Here is a 26,143-nt window from a genome sequence, read left to right as displayed (position 1 = left end):
GGGTATATATATATATATATATATATATATATATGGGCTCAGATAAGGGATATTAATAATACATATTTTTTGAATTGTTGTTTGTTATTTGCACTTTTACCTACTTTGTAGGCCTACTGCAACTGCTGCACAATGTAGCCTATTACACAGACTAGAAAACAGCTCAGCTCAGCTTGGAATATGCTTCCAATAATGCTGTGTAATTACTACTAATGAGTAATGAGTTAGTAATTGACAGAAAAAGAATCAAAGACTAGTTTGGTTAAAGATTGAGCTAATTAAGTAGTCTACTTATGTAATAAAAATGCACTTGGTTCAACTTCTCACATGCTTGTTTATCTATTCCATTGTTTTTTTGTTTTAGAGAAGCAACAAGGTATTTGAAGACATCATTTTAGGCTCTATTGAAATCTCATTGGTATTTTTATCATTAGTTTCAGTCCTAAGTTTTATTGTGAAGGTATCATTCGTTTCCGTTTTTTTGCTCTGTCACTCTGCGGTTTGACGCAGTGAGTGCACGTTCTCTGTTCTTCGAACGTGCAGTGATGGAAGCGGAGGGGGCGGGGCATGGCAATGACGGTCGTCATGATGTCAACACGAAGAGAACGTTGACCCCATTGACCCGACCACTCCCAGTGAGTCCAGTCGGGTCACCACCAGTACCACACACTAAAATATGCTGGGTTGAATATTAGCCAACTTGAGTTGTTTCTGCAGCCCAAGTTGGATTAAATATGGGCTATATAATTATTATAATACATTCATGCTCAACACTAGGTCACTTTGACTCAGACTCAACCAAGTTGGGATGATTCTACAACCTAACTTCCTGAGTCAAGTAGCCTAAACCTTGTGCTGGGCACCTGGGTAGCCCATATAAAGAGGTTCAGTCCTCTCTCTCCCCTTTCATGTCTAAGCTGTCCTGTCAAAAATGAAAGGCCTAAAAGGGCCACAAAAAATCTTCTAAAAAAGATTAGGTTAATTAATTCTGACCCAATTTGCTAGCTGGGTCAAACCAACCTATTGCTGGGTTATGTGACCCCGCCCGATGTTACTTTGACCCAGCAAGTTGGGTAGAATCCACCCAACTTTAGGGGTTAATTACCCAACTTATTGGTAGTAGGCTAATAATTCTTTGCTGGGTTAAGATAACCCGTAGTTTAAGTTATGTAGTGTTTCTTCACACATTACTGCTGACCAAGTTCCAGTCTCTTACATATTTTGACTTTTTCTTACCTTCTAGGCCACTGACTCCCATTCTAAGACTTGTATATTTGTGCATTTTTTAGTGTGCACCCAGACTTCTGATCAGACAAGACATCACCTTGGACTTTTGTGAAACTTTGATGGACATTTTATAGACCAAAGGACAAATCAATCAATCTAGAAAATAATCTGCAGATTCATTTATAATAAAAATATAATTAGTTGCGCTTAAATCTCATCTTAAGCCTTGATGTTGGCCTATTACTTTATAAAATCCAGAAACTGCCGTCACACACACGTAAATGGTTCCTCAGCTGTATCTTGCTACTAAACTGAATTTGTTCATTGATGTACTCTTGCAATCTATCTGTGCCAAAGGGGAGAGACTCACTTGCATCACACCTGCAACAGTTAGGTGTGCAGTTACATAAGGCTCCTGATTGCACAGCAGCACACTCCTCTGTTAGCTCAGTGTTGTGACGGAGAGGAATCAAGGCTGGATGATCAGCAGGGCAAAGGTAACCAGTCAAGTCTCAGGTTCTCATTAACTGTAACTTTGTAGATAATATTAGAATCTGCACAACTAAAACAAAATATCTTCTTTAATGCAGGCTTTATTAGCTGATCTTATCTGAATAATAATAAATGTATATATAACCTTTTAAAAACAGATTTTACAAAGTGCTTTGACAGAGAAAGCAAAGGCAAAGGTAGGATATCCAGAAATCAATATAACAGAGAGCTCAACAGTGGAGCCAAACATTAGCAAGACAACATTTGGGTAAAGAAAAAAGATGCAAAACATAGGTGAGAAGACAAAATAAAACAAAACACATGATAGAAATGCAAATAAAAAAGGGTAAAAGTAATAAAAAAAAAATAAAAAAAGAGCAATAAAAGAGATATATCACATAAAAGCAAGTCTCTAAAAATGGGTTTTAAGAAAATAATTTATATTACCCTTATCTCCTCAGGCAGGTTGTTCCAAAGTCGAGGGGCCCTGATGGCGACAGCACGGTCAGAAGGGCCCCACCTGAGGATCTGAAGCTGCAAACTGTCCTATATCGGGCCGGACTCATACATGCTTTAAAAGTGATCAGTAAAATCTTAAAATCAATTCTGTCAAACAGGGAACCAATGGAGAGAAGCCAAGATTGGGCTGCTACATTCTGATCTAGTTGGAGGCGACAGTGTTTTTTGGTTGATGCTAAAAAGGAGGGAGTTAGAGTAGTCAAGTCTGGAGCAAATGAGTGTATGAATGACTTTTTCCAGATCAGTGTGAAAGCATTGGTTTGGGTGGTTAAATCGGTATGAATGGGTCTTATTTTAAACATGATAATTTGTTTTAAAGTGCTCATATTATGCTCATTTTAACGTTAATAATTGTATTTAGAGGTTGTACCAGAATAGGTTTATGTGGTTTAATTTTCCAAAAATACCATATTTTTGTAGTACTTCACATTGCTGCAGCTCCTCTTTTCACCCTCACTTCACTTTCATCTCACTTCTGTTCCATCTTTGTTGGGAGTCGCACATCCACAGTAGCTAGGTAAGGACTACTAGCCAGTCAGAAGCAGAGTATGAGGGCATGCCCTGACAGTACCTAGGTAAGGACTACTAGCCAGTCAGAAGCAGAGTATGAGGGCGTGCCCTGACAGTACCTAGGTAAGGACTACTAGCCAGTCAGAAGCAGAGTATGAGGGCGTGCCATGCTAGCAGCTAGGTGAGCATTATAATGTGTGTTCCAAAGTGACCACGTTTGTCTCTGAAGTAAAGGCTGGACTACAATAGAGCTGTTTGGAGCAGTTTGTGAACAGTGTTTTCTGTTGGAGATGGTAAGTCCCTTTGGGCTTTTTTACTTTGTAAACCTATAACGTGCACAAAAAAGATATATAACACAAAATAGGAAAGGGAAAAACGTCAAAAAGCAGAATATGAGCACTTTAAACAATGTTTTAAAGCTCATGTAAAATCCTAGTTTGAAAAGTAACTGTAGCTCCTAAATAATAGCTGTGAAGTACACTTCTTCTAAACTGTCCTAAGTATAAAGTAGTATCAAATGGAAATACAAAATTAAACAAAAGTACAGTACTTGGGTCCAATTTTCTAGCACTGCTGAGTTAAAAATCTTCTGTGGTTAAAACAAAGAATGAACATTTTAGGGCCATCTGCTGGCCGAAGCATGAAGGAGATCCTCAGCCTGATAATGAGCTGCTATGACAAAGAGCAGGAACACGCTGTTCCCCAACAAGTCATTTATTTCTAATGAACACAGCAGCCGTCAGATTGATTAACAAGAAGACTTAACTGCACTTCAGTGTGGAAGTGGAGCAGCTGGTGAGGAGCAGAAGACTTATTGTGAGTCTGTAGTAAAAACAGCTCGAACACAGACGTGTCTTTCAGCAGCTGCCACTCTGGACCCCCCCCACTGCCCGGCTGCTGTACTTTGATCCACTTCCATCACACAGCCTCCCTCTCTCCCTGCAGGCGGCAGCCGAGAGCAGGGTGATGCTGCTCCATGGTCCAATGCAGCAGGGATCCCCAAACACTTGACCCCAGGGGGGGTGTAGAGAGAGGGGGGCAATCTATTAGGCTAGAGTGCTGTCAATCTGACAAATTTGATTTCTGTTGGATCAGAGTACTTTGCTGCCTGTTGTGCCAATCACTGCCTTTCCGTTTGGTAAATGGATATATACTTTTAACACACGTTGTATGGAAACTGTGTACTTTGTTAAAATTTTGAGGCCAATTTAGAAGTAGAAACATATTGAACTCGTATTAGAGCAGTTGTTGCTGTAGGATATAAATTGTGAATTGATTGCCACCTCGGAATAACAGGGACCGCCCCCGTGATTACGTTGTTTTTCCGACTGCCAGCGTTCACATGGTTAGGATGGTCGGGATGCGTGTTCTTCTTCTTTTGTTATATTGGCGTTTGGCATAACAACTTGTTGCATGACTGCCACCAGCTGTTGGACGTAGCCGAGAGCATCAGGTGTGTGAAAACATGGAGGCCACAATAACAAAAGATTTGCTGCTGTTTTCTTATACGAGCATAGAAACAGCACATGGACAGGTGTTTGTTTGTGTTATCTTCAGGACAACGAACGGGAAAGGACACGGATAAGGTGTGGGTTTTTTTATACATGGGCCTATTTATAAATAATTTGAAACATGTTATGTCTGTGTATGTTTCTTGGCAGAAGCGTTTGTCCACAATAAACAGTTTATTGTCATTGAAATATGTTCAGTGAACCAAATTCGCCTACATCAAACGTCAGTTGTCAACAACGCGTCACCAACTGGGAAACTCTGTTAGCAAAATCTAGCCCGAGTTTCCCACCTCTGATTCCCACAGGAAGTGACGTTAATGGTGATGTTTTCACTGGGAAAAATGTTTTTTCCGATGTCCATGAACACAACAGCTTTCTGTGCCTGGTGTTGGTTCGTTGTCATTCTTTTGTGGAGAGGTCTCTGCCTGTGCTGCTGTATTTCTGTGTTCCAGTTTTCCCCCTGTGGTTTAGATTTATCACCAGATCAGTGTTTGTAAGTTCTCTTTGTGTTTTTCATTAAACTCCTTCATACAAACTGCTGCCCTCTCATCGCGTCATTCTGCATTTGGGTCCAAGTCTGAACCGCTCCGTGACAGGTGCTATATACATACTATGAAAGTATCAAAAACACTGAATCCACTGAGAAATGCACACAGCCCGCATTCAGAAACTGTGCCTTTAAACGAGCCGTCAGGACTTCTGTACGGTTGTGATGTCACAACTGTACAATATTTTGGTAGAATGTGCTGCTACAGTGCCGTTACATTCAGTCATTCCCCGGCTGCAATGATGCTGCAGAGACTCACAGAACGCAGATGGGAAAGACCCTGGAAAACGCTGACCAATCAGAGCAGACTTGGCTTTTTTGGAAGGTGGTCTTATGGCCCTGACACACCAACCCGATAATCGGCCGTCGGACAGTCTGGCGAGGTCAGTGACTCGAGTCTGTTCGGTGTGTTCCGTGCCGTCGTCCGTTGGAGGAGCCGTTGGCCTTCATTTTGGCTGACCTGACATGCTGGGTCGGAGGGCAGGGCAGTCAGACTAGTGGAGTGCTAACCCAGAAATAACGAGCGGGATGAGTGACGAACGCCTCTCAAAATCTGACGAAAATCTTTTAAACTGACCTTTGTCGATCTGAAATGAAGACAGATTCAGCAACTGCACGGCCTATTTCTCGCTTAAAATGTTTTCAGAAACACATTTCAGTGAACTATTTTCGTAAAATACGAGATCGTATTTCCAACAAGCTGCCATGACTATCGGCTGGATCGTATCTCTAAATCACATGTGTCAAACTCAAGGCCCACGGGCCGAACCCGGACCCTCACAGGTTTTCCAGTGTGACCCTTAGGGAAAATGAGTTTGACACCTTTGCTCTAAATGATCAATTTTCCAGTCAGTGCATTAGTAGGACTCCTCCAAAAATGATTATAACAGGAATTATAATGAACACAACTGCTGACTGCCGGCATAATAATTATTGTCTAGTAAAACAGAATGTCAAAAAGTCTGTCTTAACTCATTTTTACCTACATAATGTGTATAGTTATTTCATGTTGTCTATGTAGGGCAGCTTATTCCCTCAAAGTACTTCCTGTCTATTAACATTCAGGTCACAGTGATATGAAGATGAGCTCATCATCCCACAAACAGGCAGACAGGCCATTACACTCCAGAGGACAACGTAAGGGCCGAGGTGTCTCAGCATTACTTTAATCTCAGAGGGAATGTTTTTATTTCCCCGTGGAATGAAATCATCAGTTTTATTATTACCAGTAAACACCTGAACAGATTTGATTGATGGTGTGCATGCAGAATCATTTCTATCACCTTCAAACTAAATCTCTCATGCATGAAGACCTTGTACTTTAAATATGTACAGCAGCGGAGCCAGATATTGGAAACATTCAGAACTCAGCCCAAACCTAGGGGTGTCCGGGGGCGTGCTCCATCTACGGCAGCAATATGCACTATTTTTCAAGCAATTTGATAATAGAAAGAATCCCTAAAAATCTGCACATCATTTGGGGAAAACATGATAGTTGTCAAGGAAAAGAATCATCCTGTAGAGCCAACATCCTGTTTTATATCTAACTGTTCTCCAAACGTCTTCCTCATTTTGAAACCAGAACATAACAAATGTTGAGGATGACTCATTTTCACTCCTGCCACAAAGGGGGAAAACTGTCAGATGTTTCTATTTTTTAAGTTACATAACATTGGTAGGGTATAGACATTTTGCATAAACAGCATTACAAATCTTTAAAGGTCCAGTGTGTAACGTTGTTCATTATCTAAATCTGTGTTGCCCGTTCACATACTTGTCCTTTTTCATGAATATTTACCACCACCATCAATTCCAAGTATCCCTTTTGGCTTGACATTTTACATTTGCATTTGCATGAACTGGGGTAGACGCTCCATATTCATGCTCCATCTTGAAATACGTTAGCCGGTAAGGGACATACAGAACATACGGTGCTGCTAACGCTGCTAATGGGTATCGTAGCTTCCCGGCCCCGGGAAGTTTGAAGAAGGAAACATGGAGGACCACACGTATTCAAAATCCAAATTTCAGGAACAGGAGTCTTCTTCTTCGCCCAGAAAAAGAAAAAGGAGACTGAAAATAGCAAGAGACCGGCTTTTTGAAGCGTGAAGGCTACCGTAGCTGTAATACGTACTTTGAACTGCGTGGCGCCAGAGAGTTGATTGCGATATATGATCTCAACGCTAGATTGGAGAAATTCCCACACATTGGACCTTTAAACCATTTTTTTAGTAGAGTTCACAAAACATTTCTGCTCCATTGATTGACAGAGAGACTGAGGGAAAATAAAAAGGTTTTTTTTTTTTTAGTAATTTTAAAGATTCGGGGCTTTTGGGAAAACATTCAGGGCTGGAGCTCCAGAAGCAGCAGTTTGTCGCTTTTTATGAAATTTTTTTACACATTTTTTCAAGGTTTTCAGAAGTTTACCAAAGCCCAGTTCAGACCAGAGAGTCACGACAAGACGAGTTGAAACTTGCAACTTCTCTGCATCGTTCTGAAACCTGTCAGTTCACACCAATGAGACGAGATGGTTAGAACTTCCGTTCTAACTTCCGACTTTTAGTCTTTTTTTGGAGCTGGATATAGCATATAATGGGCACCCCCCCCAATGTTGAAACAAAACCTTGCTGATACCAGTAATAAAGTGGTCTGGGCATGCCCAGCCCGGTGGGTTGGGGAGGGGAGGCTGGAGAGGAGGGGAGGAGAGGAGACGAAGAGAGGGAGAGTGGGAGAGTTGAGATGTTTGAGCAGCTGAGGCGGACAGTGAAGACACCGACGAAGATCTGTACATTTCATCGCGTCTGTTTCCACCTGACGTGAAACAGACTCCCCCCCTCCTCCTCCTCCTCCTCCTCTTCCTCCTTTTCCCTCCACACTCACACACACACACACACACACACACACACACACACACACACACACACACACACACACACACACACACTCACACACGGATCAGGAAGCGGATATATATGTGGACCGCAGTGTCTCATTTGCACTTGCAGCATCTCATCATCATCTCTGGGAGAAAAACGCTGCCGCTGCTCCAGAGATAACATCCCGTGTTCTGGTGAGTAGACACCTTTCTGTACCCAGCCGCGTTCGTCTTAGTGAAGGAATGACGTTTTTTTTTTTAGCAGCTCGTTGCGGTTTTTTTTTTTTTTTGCGTGTTTGCTGCCTCGGATACGTGCAGTATTTAAGTGCACAACTTGAGCCACGTACTGTAGAGAGAGAGATAAAGAGAAAGAGAGAGAGGGAGTGCACTGCATCACTGACACATCCAGCAGGACCTGTAGGAGGCAGAGCCCCCGGGAGACACCTCACAAACACGGCTGCCATTGACGCATCTGTGCGTGCCCTTGGCAGGAAAAGTTGGCACTGTGAGTGTGTTTAATCTAAGGTGAGTGTGTACGTGAGAAGGTTTTAGATAAGTTTGTGTGCACCTGAACACACACGCACACACACACGCACACGCACACACGCACACACACACGCACACACACACACACACACACACACACACACACACACACACACACACACACACACACACACACACACACAGGTGAATGCAGAGCTGCTTTGTTTTTAATCATATCTTCTAAAAGGTGATTTTGGGGTATCCGTTGGCCTACGTCTATGTTTGCCTAAAATAATGTGAATTCATTTTTGAATTAATGCAAAAAATAGTGCTATCTTACTGCAGATGTTTTATGCATTACATAATTTGGTTTATCAGTCAAAACAAACAAACTTTTTAATCCATTCAAAGACTTTTCTTGCTTTTTCATGGATGAAATCTAAACCAGAAACGATCGATTAGTCGATTGGACAGTATATTAATCTGCAACATCTGTTTTTTTTTTTTTATAAACCAAAATGTACTGGTTCCAGCACAAACTGTTCATCCATTCATAGACCTTTCTAGATTTGACATAAATTAGATCTAAAGCTGAAATGATTAGCCGATTAATCGATTAGTCGATCGGAAGAAAAATTAAGCTGGAACATTTTTTTTTTTTTAACAATAATTGACTGGTTCCAGCTACTCAAATTTTAATATACTGTATTCCGGTTATCTTCTTTGATAGAACAGTTGGTCAAATGTAAAGGCCATTTTCCGAATTTGCTGACATTTCACAAACCAAATAATCAATTGAGAAAATAGTCAGAAAATGAATGAATAATGAAAATAATTGGTAGATGCAGCCCTAATGAAACCCAATTCTTTGGCTGTATACGAATGCATGCTCCTGATGATAAATGACACTGCAGGAAAAGTGTCTTCTCTGCAGCTCAGAGAGGACAGAGCTGCATGTCCGGTTGAAGACTCTTTCAAATGCCCCCCCCCCAGTAAGTAAACCGGAGAGCAGATCCATTCCCCGCCGGCCACCAAGGGCAGCTGGAAGCATTTTGTCTTCATTTGTTGCAGTTTATGAATTCCCCCATCTGGGGCTCAGTCTAGACTTTCAGTGAACGCACGGTGGGGGTAGAAAAAAGACTCTATTCTTCTCACCTTTCCTGGAGACAAGTAAAACACACACACAGAAACACACATCGACTCCATCACGTCTGCAGGGCTGTTTGTCAGAGCATCTCTCTCTCTGTGGAACCAGCTGCACACTCGATCTGCATGTGTTTGTTACATTGCAGATAGAAAACGTCATGTTGCTTTAGTTCTTTAATTGCTGTTGACAACCAGGATCAATTTCAGCATCTTGTGTAGTTGATCACGGATTGCTAAATGAGTTCACGAGAGTGAAAAAGTTGAAGGACAAGGTCAAAGACCAAAGCTACATCTACACTACTACTTTTTGGTTTAAAAAAAAAAAAAAGAGTAATATCTTTTGCTACGTTTACGCCTCACGTCCACACTATTCTGGCCTTTCCGAACTCTTAAAACGGAGACATTTGGAAACACTGCTGCTTGCTGAAAACGCTGTGGTATTTTAACCTAACCAAGTAGATTTGTTGCATAAACAGGTTCTGGACTGCAGGACAAAGCACGAAAAATTGTGCATAACCTTTTGTAAGATATCCTACGTTGTCCTTGAAGATGTAAATCTTTAAAAATTGGTCACAAATATAGTTTTATATTTAAAGGCTATGTATTAAAAAGACTCAGCAATTTCCTTAAACACCTGGGACCTGTAGTTTTTATCAAACGTTACTTAAATAGGAGGAAATATTGTGTTTGTTGGGGACTACTTTCAGCTGCAGATGAACACACATTTGTTGATCTAGTGAATATTAACAGCAGCAGGATGTGTATTATCCTGACAGTCAGAATAACTTCAATTTTATTTTGAGTAGCAAGTGACGTACTCCAGACGTGTTGAGTACACGTACGAACAAATCTTTAACAGCAATATTTTTGTTTTAAAGATAATATTTTTTGGGTTTTTCCGCCTTTATTTGACAGGACAGTTAGGTGAGAAAGGGGGAAGACATGCAGGAAATCATCACAGGTCGGATTCGAACCCTGGACCTTTGCGTCGAGGCTTAAACCTCTAAGTATATGTGCGCCTGCTCTACCCACTGAGCCAACCCGGCCACGACACCAATGTTTTTAATGATTGCGAACCCTTCATTTTCCCTGCAGTCGTTGAACAATGTGATAAATCTACTGGCACCTTATTAACCTCATAAACAGAGCTTGTGTTGGCCTTGTTTTGTAGCTTGGAACGTAACAGCCTGAATCAGCAAACAAGCGTCAATGAGCACAACAACATCAGACAAATTAAGAAATAAGAGGTGTGGGGCAGAGATTAACGTCTCCCCGCAGAGCTAAGCCAAGCTCAACGGCACAGAGGAAGAAGGTACATCAGGATCAAGTCATTGTTGGTTTTATTATTAAATGAAGTGACAATAATAGAGCTGCAAAGATGAATCTATTAGTTGTCAACTATTAAAGGTGCACTATGAGTTCCTGCATGGTTTCAGCGCGATTTCATTTTTGTCTCAAATCGTAGGCATCTCTCCTTGATCCGCTAGCTGCCTGCCCCCTGAACACACCGTGAAACAGCCCGGTCTCTGGAGACAACACAGGGGTCGTAAACGTCAGACAAACACTAGAGGCACAGGCTGGGCACCAAAATACAACAAACCACGTTCCAGCCAATCACCGACAAGATGGTTGGGGGAGGGGGTGGGGGTCAGTGAGAGTTAAAGCAGTTACACGCCGGGCCAATAATCGGCCGTTGGACAGTCTGGCGAGGTCGGTGACTCGAGTCTGGTCGGTGTGTTCCGTGCCGTCGTCCGTTGGAGGAGCCGTCGGCCTTCATTTTGGCCGACCTGACATGCTCAGTCGGAGACAGGGCAGTCACCCGGAAATGGCGAGCAGATGAGCCTCTCAAAATCTGACGAAAATCTTTTAAACTGACCTTTGTCGATCTGAAATGAAGACAGATTCAGCAACTGCACGGCCTATTTCTCTCTTAAAATGTTTTCAGAAACACATTTCAGTGAACTATTTTAGTACAATATGAGATCGTAATCTGAATGAGTCGCCAGTAATGGCCGTTCGAAAAATCCAAAATCCGGAAGCAGCAGCCAGATCCATGTGACGCGTTCGTCCAATCAGCTGCCGGTTGTCATTTTTGGGCGACAATACAGATTAGCGCCGCCTGCTGTTAAGGAGACGTATTACGTCTCGTCTCTTCGGTGTGTTCTGAGGCTTTTTTTTGACCAACTCGGGGAGACTGATCAGTCCAACTGCCTTTTCTGCCAACGGTCGGCCGTCTGGTTGGTCTGTAACGGCCTTTAGTCAGTTAGTCATGACAGTTACGGAAACATGGGGGGAGGGGCGAGCTTGCTCTGTGTTGTTTGGTATTTACTTGGATCATCAACAGAAGTGACGTCATGCAGGAACTCATAGTGCACCTTTAAATTAAACGCCAACTATTTTGATAATTGATTAATCGGTTTGTCATTTGTTATGAAAAAAAAATCAAATTTCTCTGATTGCAGCTTCTTAGATGTGAATATTGTTCTAGTTTCTTCTCTCCTCTGTGACAGTAACCTGAATATCTTTGAGTTGTGGACAAAACAAGACATTTGAGGACGTCATCTTAATTCATTAATAAAACAAATAATCAACAGATTAATCAACAATGAAAACAATAGCTGCAGCCCTAGACAAAAATAAAAACACAGAATATCGGCCTGCTTATCCTTCAGTTAGAGGATACGAGGTTGTGTTGTAGGAAGGACACACACACATGCCTGTGTGAGAGCTGTGATAACAAAGTGGTTAGCGCTAACAATGTTTGGGCTCCCATCCGTTCTTATTGAAAGATTTAGATAGTCACTCAGCCCCTCTGTTCTCCTGTTGTTAATGGTGCTGAGAAAACAGCATTAGTGAGCAAAGCGGTCTTGAATTACCGTTTTTGTCTCCTTCCCACGTCTGTTTTTACTTCTTCCTACACTCGCTCACTCTTTGCTCCTTCTCACTACCGCCTCTGTCTTTTTGTCATCATTTGCTCACAGCTTTTTGGTTGCCTTTTTGTTTCAAAGAACTAGCAGATTTCGCCAGCACAACAGTAAAATCAGTGTAAGTGTAATGAAGAGCTATATGCTGTGTCTTCTGCTCGTAATATCCAGCGCTGAAAGCCAAGAATATACGTTTTCAGAGGTGTGATAGCGGGAGTGTTTAAGAGGTGAGAGCGCTGGCAATGAAAAGGGGCCTTTTAGCATTTGGATGGGAGTGAGCATGTGTGATGATGGCGAACATTAGCATTTTACAATCCTGCTGTGTGTTCGTATAATGAGTGGTCGTCTGCTGCTAGCTACTCCAATCTGCGAGGCCTTTTCTGTGTGTTGGCTTCGGTGCAGATGGAGCGCTTTGCAGTGGCTTAAATCCTGTGTGATTAATAAAACGCAAATCTGTTGTAGAGGCACTTTCTCCTCGTTAACATGCTGACATTTCTTTTTAAACTGTGTGTTCTATTTATTATAGGTTTTAGGTGTTATTTATTTAGAGGGTCTATTTTAGCTGAAACACTGCAAATGTAATTTATTGTGTACACTGCTGGGTCTGGGTTACACATTTTGTTCCTTTATGTTTTAACATGCTTGAATGAGGATATTTTAATCTGAATTTGAATCTGAAATGCCTTCCCGTTGTGTCGTGCTGCTCACTCAGGAACATTGCAATACTGTATGAGTATGGGGGATATACAGGCTTCAGTCTTGGCTGTTTGGTAACATTTGGATGCCAGTAATTGATTTTCCTGACGCTTGATAGCCCACAATGTCTCACTGTGTGTCCAGCAGCAAGTGATATCACAGTTTATCTAGTTCCAAGGGGTTCAATCAAGTAGAATTACATAAATCACAAGCTCTGTTATGCACCGCTAAATATTTAGACGGTTTTTTATTGGGTAAAAATCCTCTGCTTTAAAGGAAAAATTCTAGTATCTTTTTTAGCTTTTAAGTGTCCAGTATGCCTCTTCAGAACTGCTTGTTGAATGGTAAAATAACTTCGGAAACCGACTCCCTCCACACCTTTCTGACGTCGGATTAAGATAAGATAAAACTTTATTTATCCTGAGGTAAATTGCTGCAGTTTGCTCTTTTACATCCTTATCCTGTGTATCTAATTATAGGTACTTTCTACATTAGATGGACAATACAGTGTGATGAATCTGAGATCTAATTAAACATCTCCTGTGTGAATAGTCGGAGCAGGTATTTGCTGCAGTTGCAATACAAAGTGGGACGAGAGGGAATATAAAGAATGAAGATATAAAATGTTGGAGGGGGCTGAGTCCGGCCCTTTCTGTAACTTTATGAAACCGCTAATCCAACATTCACACTTCACGCTGTGATTGGTCAGCTGTACAGAGATGAGAAAGGATTTCTTTTTCTAAAGCTGTTTTCTCCCAGATGAACTCCGAACAATGTCCGACAAATCAGGTTCAGGCATTGTCTCAAGTTTCCCTTTGACACATGTAGCACACCACAGGACATTGTCTGAGTTTGTGTCAGACCCGTTCTCACTTACAGGAAATCCTCCGTTTGGTTTAAACGAGGGGTGGCTCCTGGGTAGAGCGTGTAGTACGCAGGACATGACGTGGATCACGTAGCCGGTTTGTGGTCATAAACAAACCGAGTCTCTTGCCGTTCCTTGAATTTGTCTGACGATTCCAGCTTCCTAACCTGATCCGCCAGATGGTTTGTTACACAGAACCATCCGAGGAGCTGTCATTGATTAAAAACTGTTTGAAAAAGGGCAGCCACTTTCAAAAAAATACCTGGCAGGTGATTGGATGAACCATCTGTCTGTCATGTCCGCCATTGTTTTGAACAAACAGTCGTGACCGCCAGCCAGAAACTCCTCATCAGTAGCTCGGAAACAAACGCATAACTTGAAGCCTGGAGCACGTTCAATCTCAAAACTGTGTGCGCCGTTTTGCAACGGTTTCTGGATTTCCTCAGAATGGTGTGAAATAATATGCAACGGCTTTGAGGTATGTTTTCTCTCGTTTGGTGGGTGTGTCAGAGATGTTATCCAATAAGCAGCGACGTATATGTAAACTCATGGTAATGAAAAAGGCAGTGTGCTTGGGGGCTCGGGGCTGGACGTGCCCCTGACAAGATGGATTTTCATGTGATCCTGAATGTCTGTCCATGTACGTATCGTTTTGTATCTACTTTTACGTGGCAGCCTTTTGCCTGAGCCAAATCTCCCTTGGGACATTGTGATTTCCATTAGATCAGAGTCTGTCACTTGGCTGCCTTCTGCCAATCTTCCCAGCTCTTGTCACATGACCAATTAATGTTTCCATGGTGACTGTACAATTCTGATACCATGGAACCAGCAATGTTCGGCCTTTATTTTGACAGGACAGCTGAAGACATGAAAGGGGAGAGAGAGGGGGGAATGACATGCAGCAAAGGGCCGCAGGTCGGAGTCGAACCCTGGCCCGCTGCGTCGAGGAGTGACTTTCTTGACCGAAAGTTAAGGAAAATCGGTTGATTTTCTGTCGCTCACCTAATCGTTTTACCACTCAACAAAATGTAGGCTTCTGTGGGGAGTGAAGAAGAGATTGAAAGAAAGAGGAGCTCCAATCCTAATCCTCCACTTGTCACATCCAAGGAGTTTATTTTTAAAACATCCTCCCCATCGATCAATGAGTGCCATTGTTTGTCTCAGCAAGACTCTCAAGTTCACTCACAAAGCTCGCCGTTGACTGATGGAGGCAATCAATGTAATCATTTAATTTGATTGTCCTTAACGTTGTTTGTCTGAAATAGAGCAGCGGTCAAGATGTTGTGTGACATTCCTAGCGGCTCCTGAAAGCGGCTCCCCGCTTTTAAAGACTCAGCCTCAGGAGTGCTGACGCTGCTGTTCGGTGTAAAAGCTGACTTGGTGGTGTTTGGTGCAGTCTGCAGAGATGGGATGATCGCTGCATGTCATCTTCACCTGTAATCTCATACACTCACAGAGGGAAACTGTTGACTTTAGTGCTTTGTTGAGCCAGACTTTGAGGAACAGATTTTGATCGATGAATCCCACGTCAGAGGCATGTCATGGTCAAACATCTCCAAGCTTTTCAAGGTATTACTATAAGTACTGTAAATATAAGCTGCTTGAGCTGTGAGGTTGCCTGATTCATTTCTTCTTAGAGGACCTGACTAGCTGTTATTGTTACTCAGAGTCAGACGTGATCCTCTACTCAGGAGGATGCTGTATGTTGAGCGCCAGACTTTGCTGACGTTTCTGCTGTGGCTTTATTTAGATGAACGAGCTGCCTGCTCCAAGGGCTGAGTGGAGGTCAAAGGATACAAATGCTACAATGCTTAGATTTGTTGACAATAAGAAACTATCAAATACCACCAAACTTTTCTTTTAATGTGTTTATTTTTCTTAATGTGGGACAGTCACAGTGGGATGTATGTTTATCTATGTCTCTATCTTAGCCTGTATCTGTTTATGTCTGAGTGTGTTTGACCTTTTACCTCCAATAATGTCCATCTGTCTGCAGTTTATTTCTTTGGCTCCCTCCTGTCTCCTTCTCCTTTACCTCTGACATCCCCTTAAACTGCAGCTAAATAATAAATAATGGTTATAGGCTAATATTCATTCAGTCAGTCAGTCAACCTTTACTTAAAGGTGGTCAAATCAGAGTTGTTTACACTCTTTTACATGCGCGTAGAACAATAAAAGCAGAAGCATCGCATAAAAAGAAAGTTTGGTAACGGTGTTTGTGGGGGGGTTTTAGTGACAAAGATACTCAGCATTTCAAGAGTTTAGACGGTTGTGTTTTTAGTTTTTTTTTTTTTTTTTACTTTTCAAGACCAAAAACAAAAGAGCTAACGTGTAAGGAATGAATTCAGAAGTTCTCGCTCTGACGTAATGTGCAATCGTTAGCATGCCCAGCTAACTAGCTTACTAGCTACAGTACAAACGGAGCGTTATTTCAAAAGCTAATTGCATCATTAGCTAAAAGTACATTAGTTTCTGGGGTTACATGTGTTACATGCGTTCCTTTATAACGTCTCCTCAGACAGAAACGTGTTTTTTCCTTGTACCTGTCAGGAGTGGAGATGGTGACAAAAATACACCGTTAGCATGTCACAGTCTCAGTTTCTGCTATACAGAGAAACATTTGCCTTGTACTCTCTGTAGAATATCAATTAGTGGGTGGATGCCCAAAGTGGAGTTTTGTAGCTTTATTTTGTGATTTAAGATATTAATACATCAAGGCAATAATCTCGATGTCTGTAACAGAGTGAAATATCTAGGGCATGATGTTACAGACAGTTTAGTATGTGTTCTGATGCTGTAAAAATGGATTGTTTAAAGCGTATCGTACACCTCTGTATACTATAGCTGTCAGCCCTACAGTATACTGCACACTTGTAGGTTAATTACAAAAAGGGAAGCATGAAAAGATTACAGGTAGCATGTAATTATGCTTTGAGAATACTACTTAAAAGGCCTAGATGGGGTAGTGCTAGTGAGATGTTTGTGTCTGCACGAGTTAATACACTCCACCTGTTGTAAGAAATCTTGTGTACAAATTTATCCGACGACTTGATGCGTCTATGAACGAGATTATCTTGGTCATATCCAACATCACATTCAGTACTGTTCGTTGTCAGTCTCAGATATGGAGACACCGGCACAAATGTCTAATTTTATGAGTATAGATGAGGTATTTAAATACATATTTGTATATTTTATATCATGAAATTGTATTATGCCTCTTGGATTATGTATTAAGCGTTGTGTGTATTGTGCTGTCATTTCATTGGACCATGAGTCCGTAATAAAGTCTTATATAATACAGGGGCGTTTCTTTACTGAATGCAGCTTTAACTATAACTTGTGCTTGGATTGGGTCATAAACAACAACATTGTGTAAAACCTTCAGTGAATCAGGGATTAGAGGTAGTTTTATATTTATGAAACAAGTCCTATAGCTAGTGTGGATGTTGAGTCAACATGTACGTTCATATGAAGATAAAATAAGAGTGGAAAAGTGTTTTTCTTTTTGCTTCCTTGCTTCTCTTTAATATTTCAGTGGAGTGAGAGCGAGCCGCTCCTTTCTCTCTAATGTTTTCAGACTCTATAAGAGGTCTCTGATACATCATATCTCACAAATGGCACTCTTTTTTTCTTTTCGTCCCTCTTAAAAAAACTTTTGTTACTGAATATTTGAATGAAAATTATTTACTTCCGCAGCATTCAGAGGAACTATGATGTCACTCTTTATGCTCTATTGAATTATTTAAAAACTGGCACAAAATATAACATAAAGCAAAAAAACACTGACATTATGTGCCAAATATAGATGTTACATAACATGGTCGAAGGTTTGTGAACAGCTGAACATTGCTAAACCATGAACTACGGCCCCAGAACAAAAGTACACAAAGTACTGTTACTATACGTGTCCATATAATTTTGTCGACATACTGTAGTTCTGTCAGATTTTGGAGGTAAAGATGGCAGGTTTGGATTTTTCTTTTAAAGGCAAAGTCTTTAGTTATGAAGTTTAGTTTAAAGTTAGTTTGTTTTTTAGGAACTTTATTGTCTTTGGCTTCACCACAATAAAAACACCATAAGACCATTAATGAAGAAAGACATCAGAATGGCATCTTCAAACAACATGAGATTTAAAACGGTTAAAAACAGTTATAAAGTCAACATTTGAGAATAAAATTCGGAATCACCAATAACGCTTAGCAATCTCAGGAGGCAGGACCGATGAGAGAAAATTAAGTTTACTATAATAATAAAATAAATAATACATTTGTTGTCATATTTTATCTTTATCTATCTGCTCGTGCCTAGGGATGGGGATCGTTCATTTTTATTTATATTGATACAATTTTCAAGACTGCGTAACGATCCGAGTCTCTATCGATACCATTATCGATACTTCTTTTCTATTATTTGGTGGAAAGACGAGACGACAAATTCGTAATCTTAGCAGAACAATTATTGCTTTTATTGCAAAAACTGTGAGTCTGTAACTGTTTGATTTCTTCTGTCTCTGTTTTTGTTTTAACGAGCTGATTAGGCAGTCCACAGAGCGGTGCTCTTGGTAACCGGTCCGACAATGTTTTGAATGATTTGCGCAGGGGAGGCTAGTCTTTATGGTCTTTACGCACACACTGATCTTGTAAATCATTTGTCCTGTTCGCGCACGGATCTATTTTTAGACATAACGTTATATGATCCACTAGTCTTGATATCAGTATCAATAAGCTCGGACCTTATTGATTTTCGGGTTTTGAGAAATTTGGAACCGGGTCCTTAATAGAGCCGGGTCTCGAGAGCCATCCCTGCTCGTGCCACCCTGTCTCTGAAAAAATTAGGTTCCCATACAACGTAACTACATTGTATTTTCCAGCGACCGGCGCACGTTGTTGTAAAGCTTTAGTGTATACATTTTTGATATTAATAAACATCCGTTACATTCAAGCCGTTGCCAAATGAGTTGCAACAAAGCTAATTAAGACTATCAGCTCCACACAACTCTCTCTGTATTTCTCAGTATGACTATGTTCAGAAGATCGTGGCGTCCGGTGACTTTCCCTCGCAGAAACTTGAGGGAAGATAATGACCTCTTCTGAAGAGTCCATTATGTTTTTTTTAATCCTCCGTGTCCTCCTTGGCTACTAGCAACTGCGTTGAGGAGGAGGGGTAGGGGCACGTGCGCGATCACGGAAGGCTTGTATCATGTGAACGCGCCAGCGACAGTTTTGTTGTCATTACTTAGAATTCCTCATGGGGGAGACAGAAACTACGCTTTTAAACGTGGTTATTGTTGTGAATTAAAGCCAAACTACTTGGTTAGGTTTAGAAAAAGACTTGGTTTGGGTTCAAATAAGTATTTTTGATACAAAATTGAAGTTATATACATCAATTAAATTAACATAACGTACTTGATGTAGATACGTGACCAAGTCAATGTCTACTTTTGGTTTCACACAAGACACAAACCGCAGCCCATCACGACCTTCTCCCTATGCAGACTTCTCGATCTTTGACTCGAAACCTATTTGTGATACCCCAAAGACAAACGTAATCCGGGACAAAATACGTTTCCCTCGAAACATAAATGAAATACAATTTAGTTGCACAGTAAAGGCAGGTAATTTTTAGGAAGTCTTTAAAATTCTGCAACACTTCACCGACCCAAAGCTGGAACAAAGCCTTTAAAACGTCCGGCTGGCTAACACTGGCACATTAACAGAAATGTTAATTAATGTGTGTTGTCATTTATAAATAACAAAAAACATGCAAAAATTCACATGTAAAATTCCCGTAACCACGTGTTTGTATGTAAATATATCATCTGGAATGTTGTTCTTCATGTGATAAATTAACATGTTTTGTAAAAGTTCTTAATTCTTTAGCATATTTACTTTTTTATCTTATTTACCCCTGAAGTGTTTGGAAGGAGGGGTTCACATGCTTGAGATGTTGCCGCCCTGCAGATCAGACCACATGTATCCCACTTGGAGAGGGGTCCTGGTTGTGCCTTAAAACATTTGATTCCCTCCCCTGTCTTATGCACATTCGCTCCTTGCTGCACCTCCCCATACCAGCACTAACTACTCCACACTGACTCAGCATGTATGTGAAAGGCAGAGGGAAGGGAAGGGGGCAGGGCTGTAGGTGATGTGAGCCTGCTAACTGGCTGAGTGGGAGCGTCGCAGGCGAGGAGGGAGGCTGGCTGGCTGTGCTGGTCAGACAGGTCTGCACTGCTCTGCTGGAGAGAAAGAAGGAAGGAGGGAAGGAAGGAAGAAGGAATAACAGAAAGGATGAGAAAAGATAAACCATGTGGGAGGTGTAAATACTGTACGGGGGACGCGGCTGTGAGAGGAGGAGAGGTGAGTGTGAGATTGAGAAGAAGATTTTGTGTGTCTACAGTACAAATAGCTGTGAGTGTCTCTGGTTTTCTGCTGCCAGATCAGGGTAAACAGGATAAACAACAGCTGAGGTGGCTGGGAGCTTTGCACCACGATACAGATGATCCAGATGTGCATGTCATGTTGTCAGACTTATGAACCCAGTGACTAATGGGCAGAAGAAAGTGTGACACTTTTGTGTGTGTGTGTGTGTGTGTGTGTGTGTGTGTGTGTGTGTGTGTGTGTGTGTGTGCGCGTGTGTGTGTGAATGAGAGATTGTGTGTGAAAATGAAGGACTGCTTATTTTTGTATAATTAAGCCATGTGAGCATGTCAGTACATGCCGTGCCACCGGTGTTTAAGACGGGTCGCTTGTGATCAACAATTAGCTCCACACCCGGGCTGAGTGATAATTATTATCATTATTGAGCTTCAGCAAATATATAAAGGGAGGATCTGATTCGTGATTGATATTTGCCGATATTTAAACGTTTTTTTAATAACCGTATATATTTTTGTATATACGTTCTCTGGTTCCATCTTTTCAAATTTGAGGATTTGCTCCTTTTTTTTGTAAATTGTATGTCTTTGGGTTTTGAACTATTGGTGAGACAAAACAAGGACACCACGAATCATTTCCATTTTATATACTAATCAACATTACTAGGTTGGCTCAACGCCTCTCCCTTAGTTAGTATGGCTTTGTCGGACACCTCTAATTCAACTGTATGGTGACACTCCACCATTTAGTTATGAATGTTAGCTCACGCCAGTTACTGAAACAGAAGACTTGTCATGACAATGTTACATTTGAACAGATGTAGGTGTCCTTATTGATGGTGCTGATGTACAGCTCAGTCGTCTGCACAGCTTCATCTACTTTTGACATTTAACTGAATAATTTAAAGGTCCTATGGCATGCTGCTTTTTGGATGCTTTTATATAGGCCTTAGTGGTCCCCTAATACTGTATCTGAAGTCTCTTTTATATAGGCCTTAGTGGTGCCCCTAATACTGTATCTGAAGTCTCTTTTATATAGGCCTTAGTGGTCCTCTAATACTGTATCTGAAGTCTCTTTTATATAGACCTTAGTGGTCCCCTAATACTGTATCTGAAGTCTCTTTTATATAGGCCTTAGTGGTCCCCTAATACTGTATCTGAAGTCTCTTTTATATAGACCTTAGTGGTCCCCTAATACTGTATCTGAAGTCTCTTTTATATAGACCTTAGTGGTCCCCTAATACTGTATCTGAAGTCTCTTTTATATAGGCCTTAGTGGTCCCCTAATACTGTATCTGAAGTCTATTTCCCGAAATTCAGCCTTGGTGCAGAATTACAGCCACTAGAGCCAGTCCCACAATGAGCTTTCCTTAGTATGTGCTGCCACTTTGCTTGTTTGCAAGCCATGATGTCTCTCTCTCATGGGCGGGCCAAATTCTCTGGGTGGGCAAAGCAGAGAAAGGGGAGGTAACCTTTCCCCTTATGACGTCATAAGGAGAAGATTCCAGATCGGTCCATCTGAGCTTTCATTTTCTCAAAGGCAGAGCAGGATACCCAGGGCTCTGTTTACACCTATCACCATTTCTAGTCACTGGGGGACCATAGGCAGGCTGGGGGAACGCATATTAATGTTAAAAACCTCATAAAGGGAAATTTTCATGCCATGGGACCTTTTTAAAGCTTTGGAAATGAAATAAATACATCATCGACATGATCAGGACGCCAAGTGTCACTGTTATATATCATCATGATATGTAGTTTGTAACTTTTAGCGCTAATGTTGTGCAGGCACTCGAGAGGAGAGATGATGTTTTTTTTTTCATTTAGCTGTGTTTGGTACAGTGAAGAAAGCAGCTCAGGGTCATTTAGACAGATAAATCCATAATGAAAACCATCGTTAGTCACACTAGTCATAGTTTGTCAATAGAAGAGATCGACCAATTATCAGCCTGGCCGATTACCGGGGGCGATATTGGGCAATTTGCAGATTATCTGTATCAGTGTTTTGTTTTACCGATAAAGTTAATAATTAAAAAGTGGGCTACTTTGGCTCCGCTACAACTCTGTAAGCAGTCTGCAAAAATTGCAAACACACGGTTATCATGGTAAAACTCCAGGAAGCTATTTTTGTTTTTATTTGATTTTTTTGACTGTGTATTATGTTTAGAGTTTCAGCTTTATTACATACTTGCTTAAAGCATTTAAACACACGTTTTTGTTAATTTTGACTAAAAGATTTTCATTTTTACTGTGAAAGCATACCGGTTCCAAATATGCCTTATCAGTTTCATTAACTATTAATAATCGGTATCGATATCGGCCCTGAAAACCAATATCAGTCGACCTCTAGTCAAAAGCTAGGGGTCGACTGAAGTATTGAAGATGTTATGAAAAAAAAAAATCACACACAATGATAAATTGCTAGTGATCTTGTTTGTTGGTCTCAACGCTCTTTGGCTTTGATTTATCTAGCCTGGCGTTTATTATCTCTGCTACTGTGTTAGATGGCTGCATCAGTGTCCCTGGGCTGCTGCCCTCTCTGCAGTTGTCTACATTGACCCGTTTAGTACAACACGAGATGATAGGCTGAGCAAGGTCCCCTGCTGGGATTTGCTTTGAAATGTGAGTCACTTTCATTTGGATGGTGAAGATGTTGCAGGTTGGGAATCACAAACTGGAAATATATATTGCAAGAAAATGTTTTATTACTGGTTTTCCTAGTCTAGATCAACAGAAGTACATTTCCAGGGTAAAGACTGATAAAGTAAGGCTTTGCCCCTCCGCTTCTGCGCTCTGTGTGTTGACGTTCTCAAAATCCCTTCGCTTTGGGAAACAACAAAATTAAAGCTAGTGAGCTAAATGCTAGTTTTGAAGAAAATGTGGATCGTGCAACAAGGCAGGTCTGCTCGGTTCTTTCAGTGAATGATTGTAAAGATTTACAAAGAATATGTTTACAGTATTTCCTCTCTAACAGGGACGTTTTGGGACTGACTGTTGAGGATTGCTGTGGACGAAGTACACACAGAGATACACTGGTAAGAGCAAATGACATTAAACTATGTATCCAACTAATTTAAATAGCTCACGTTACTGTATTGTGTCAACAGTTAACTTCATTTAATATTGTATGTGACGTTTTCTTTCACGGGGTGCAAATGTTCCACCAAAACAAGTTCCTTCCCGAGACTATTTTGCGGAGCCACCGTCGCTGCGTCCGGAGCTTAGCGCCGCCCAAGACGATTGTGATTGGTTTAAAGAAATGTAAACAACGCAGAGCGGTTTTATCTCCTATCCCAGAATGCATCTGTGGTGTAGCCAGACCTATGTCCACAGCGCTGTGCCGTCTATGAAGACTCTTTTTAATCCTGCACATGGCAGCTCAGAGACGAGTGCAACCAGGAAAGACATAACTTTACTTGAAAACTTTACTTTTACATTTCAAAACCAAAAAAATAGGCTCATGTAAAAAGAGTGACACAGTGCTCAGTAGTGAGAGTGAGGCTGCATGTTATCTGTCCATCCCCAGGTGCATTCATGCAGAAATTACACTGGGGTTTGTATGCTGCATGTTAGCTTTTTGTCAGTAAATCCAAAAAAAACCCCGTTACAACGGGCATGCCAGGTAGTAAGCGGAGGAGTTGTAGAGGCAGCAAGGTCACGGCCAATGTGGTGTCTCTCCCTTCTTTTCTCCACCAGTGAGCCTCTCTGCATCTTTCTTCTCACACACTTTCTGTGCCTCTGCATGAGTCAGAGGACCCGTCTCTTTTGTCCGAATGTGTCTTTGAAGGCAGCAAAAGGAACAGAGCTGGAGAGCGAGACAGCCTCATGTCAAACGCAAACAAAAACTCATCTCTCTAAAGACAGCTCTGACACTCGCCTCTTTAATTCCACTTCATCCTCCTGATCCTGTAGTCAGCGCTTGGTTAATTACGATTCAGTGCGAGTGGAAGGAAGTTCATCGAGCTCGAGCCGTGTATGTTGGGTGTGACAGTGAGCCCTGCTGCCATTTCTTGGGAATTCGCATGAGTAAGCAGCTGTGCCAAATACAGTGTGATGTAACCTAATATTATGTAGAGAAATAAATAGTCATGAGCGGATAATGAGGGGTTGGATGTTGCACTGTGAACGTCCCTTGTCACCCATTAACTTCATACATACCCTGTTAATCCTCCAGGGCTTTAATGTGTTGCTACCTTAATCATCTAGTCATATTGCTGGAATCATAACTGCTAGTGCACAGCGCCAGCAACAAGCAGAGCTGAGAGCTAATATTAGCACGAGCCCCCACCACCACCACCAACGCAACCTGCAGCCGATCATATCCACGGAGCTAATATTAGAGCTGCACATGCTGCCTGGGGTTTCATTACCTGTGCGATTTGACTCGTAAACGCCCGACTAGAGACCCGATGGAGTTTATCCGTGTGTGTGTGTGTGTCCTTGTGTTGTGTTGTGTTGTGTTGTGAGCATCGTGTCCCAGAAGGACAACAAGAGGATGAGTCATCATTATCAAGCAGCTGTGGCTTCTTGTGTTTAGGTTGGGTGTGTCAGGTGGTGCTGCTTAACATGTTGTCCTTCAGTTTACAACTCTGCCATCAAGTCTTTTTTTTTTTACCCATGTGTATCCATGGAAGCTAAGAAGAGACATAAGTATTTGAATTTAAACAGCTGCTGAACAGTGTTGGGCAAGTTACTTCCAAAATGTAATACATTATAGATTACTAGTTACTGTCATTTGAGAGTAATTAGTTATATTACAATATTACTGTCTCTGAATTGTAATGCGTTACACTACTTTTGCATTACTTTTGAGTTACTTTCACCAAAATAACAGGGGAAATTTGATTTGGCAGCTAGCTTGTGAATTTCACCACCGGATCAATCAAGTCTCCTCTTTATCCACTTTAATACATCATAGATTATTCATATTTTGTATAATCAATATAAATATGCAAAGTAACTAAAGCTATAAAAAATAGATAAGTAAAACGTATAATAGGGAAGTAGGAGAAAATGAAAATACTCAATTAAAAGTACGACATTGTTGTAAAATGTTTGTTTATAGCACTTCAATAAGAAATTCATGTTGTTTAGTTTAAAACACTCTAAAGGAAATGTTCAATTATAGTGTGATTAAAACTCACTATTAACATTATTTACAGTACTTGATTTACAGCTGATTTGTGAAAAGGTAGCCTTCAACAAAGTAATGATTCATCATGAATCATTTTCTCCAGGTCTGATATTTGGTATCTTTGAAAACTTTGGTATCTTCATTAGAATTTAAACAACATGGTTAGATGGAGTTAGGTAGGAAAAAGTGATTCAGGTGAGCTGGTCCTTTTTAAACAGTTGCATTATCTGGCTGCAGAGGAAGAGGGTTGTGTTGCAGTGTGTTTCTAACACAGACCTTCCTGTAACTCTACACCTCCATCCCTCTGGCCGTCTGCCAGCGCAGCTCTCTCCTTCACATCCACGACTCCCTCATCCTCTCTCTCTCTCTCTCTTTGTGTTTCCTGCTCTCCGTCCATCTCTCCTGTGGTCTTTCTTTCACCCGTCTTTATCTCTCTTGCTCCCATCAACATCGGTCTCAGATGATGAATTGACGGATCAAATGAAGTTCAGGCCCATCAGCTCTTTTCAAGAATCGATAGCAGCCGACGTCGTCCTGCAAACTTCCTCTGTAGATGTGACAAATCATATCTAATGATAATCCCTGTGGATCTATCCATTTGAGCTGCTCTGTCACATTACTGGTGTAGCCAACAGGCTGTCCACGTGAAGCTCAAAACATTATTTATGTATACGTCCACACGCGGCCATCGTCTTATTGATTTTAGTAAAAAAACAACAGAACAACAGAAAAAACAATGCAGGGTTGTCAGGCAAAAAAAAGTTGAAAAAATCTTTTGCTGTGCTGCATTGGTAAAACAAATACATACATACAAGCACACGTCCGTGGTCAACAA

General features: G+C 41.2%; 1 protein-coding gene and 1 long non-coding RNA gene across 3 annotated transcripts in view; one reads left to right on the top strand and one right to left on the bottom strand.

Annotated features, from left to right (window-relative positions):
- Window positions 1-5,399: 5,399 nt before the first annotated feature.
- LOC118494224 lies at window positions 5,400-24,952 on the bottom strand. Its single transcript, XR_004896310.1, has 3 exons — window positions 24,941-24,952; window positions 17,225-17,229; window positions 5,400-5,515 (listed from the first exon to the last, which is right to left on the bottom strand). It is a non-coding gene; the product is annotated as an uncharacterized LOC118494224 (long non-coding RNA).
- Window positions 7,744-26,143, top strand: part of LOC116060938 (PH and SEC7 domain-containing protein 1-like) — an 89,515-nt gene continuing 71,115 nt past the window's right edge. The window contains exon 1 of one of the 2 annotated variants that reach the window (XM_035997259.1): window positions 7,744-7,876. The gene's annotated coding sequence lies outside the window, so the exon portion shown is untranslated. Of the gene's footprint in view, window positions 7,877-19,952; window positions 20,158-26,143 lie in introns of those variants that run through there. The other variant, XM_031314695.2, reaches the window with a different exon arrangement.

This window comes from Sander lucioperca, chromosome 22, assembly GCF_008315115.2.
Source record: "Sander lucioperca isolate FBNREF2018 chromosome 22, SLUC_FBN_1.2, whole genome shotgun sequence".
NCBI lineage: Eukaryota > Metazoa > Chordata > Actinopteri > Perciformes > Percidae > Sander > Sander lucioperca.
This window is presented reverse-complemented; position numbering and strand designations above follow the sequence as displayed.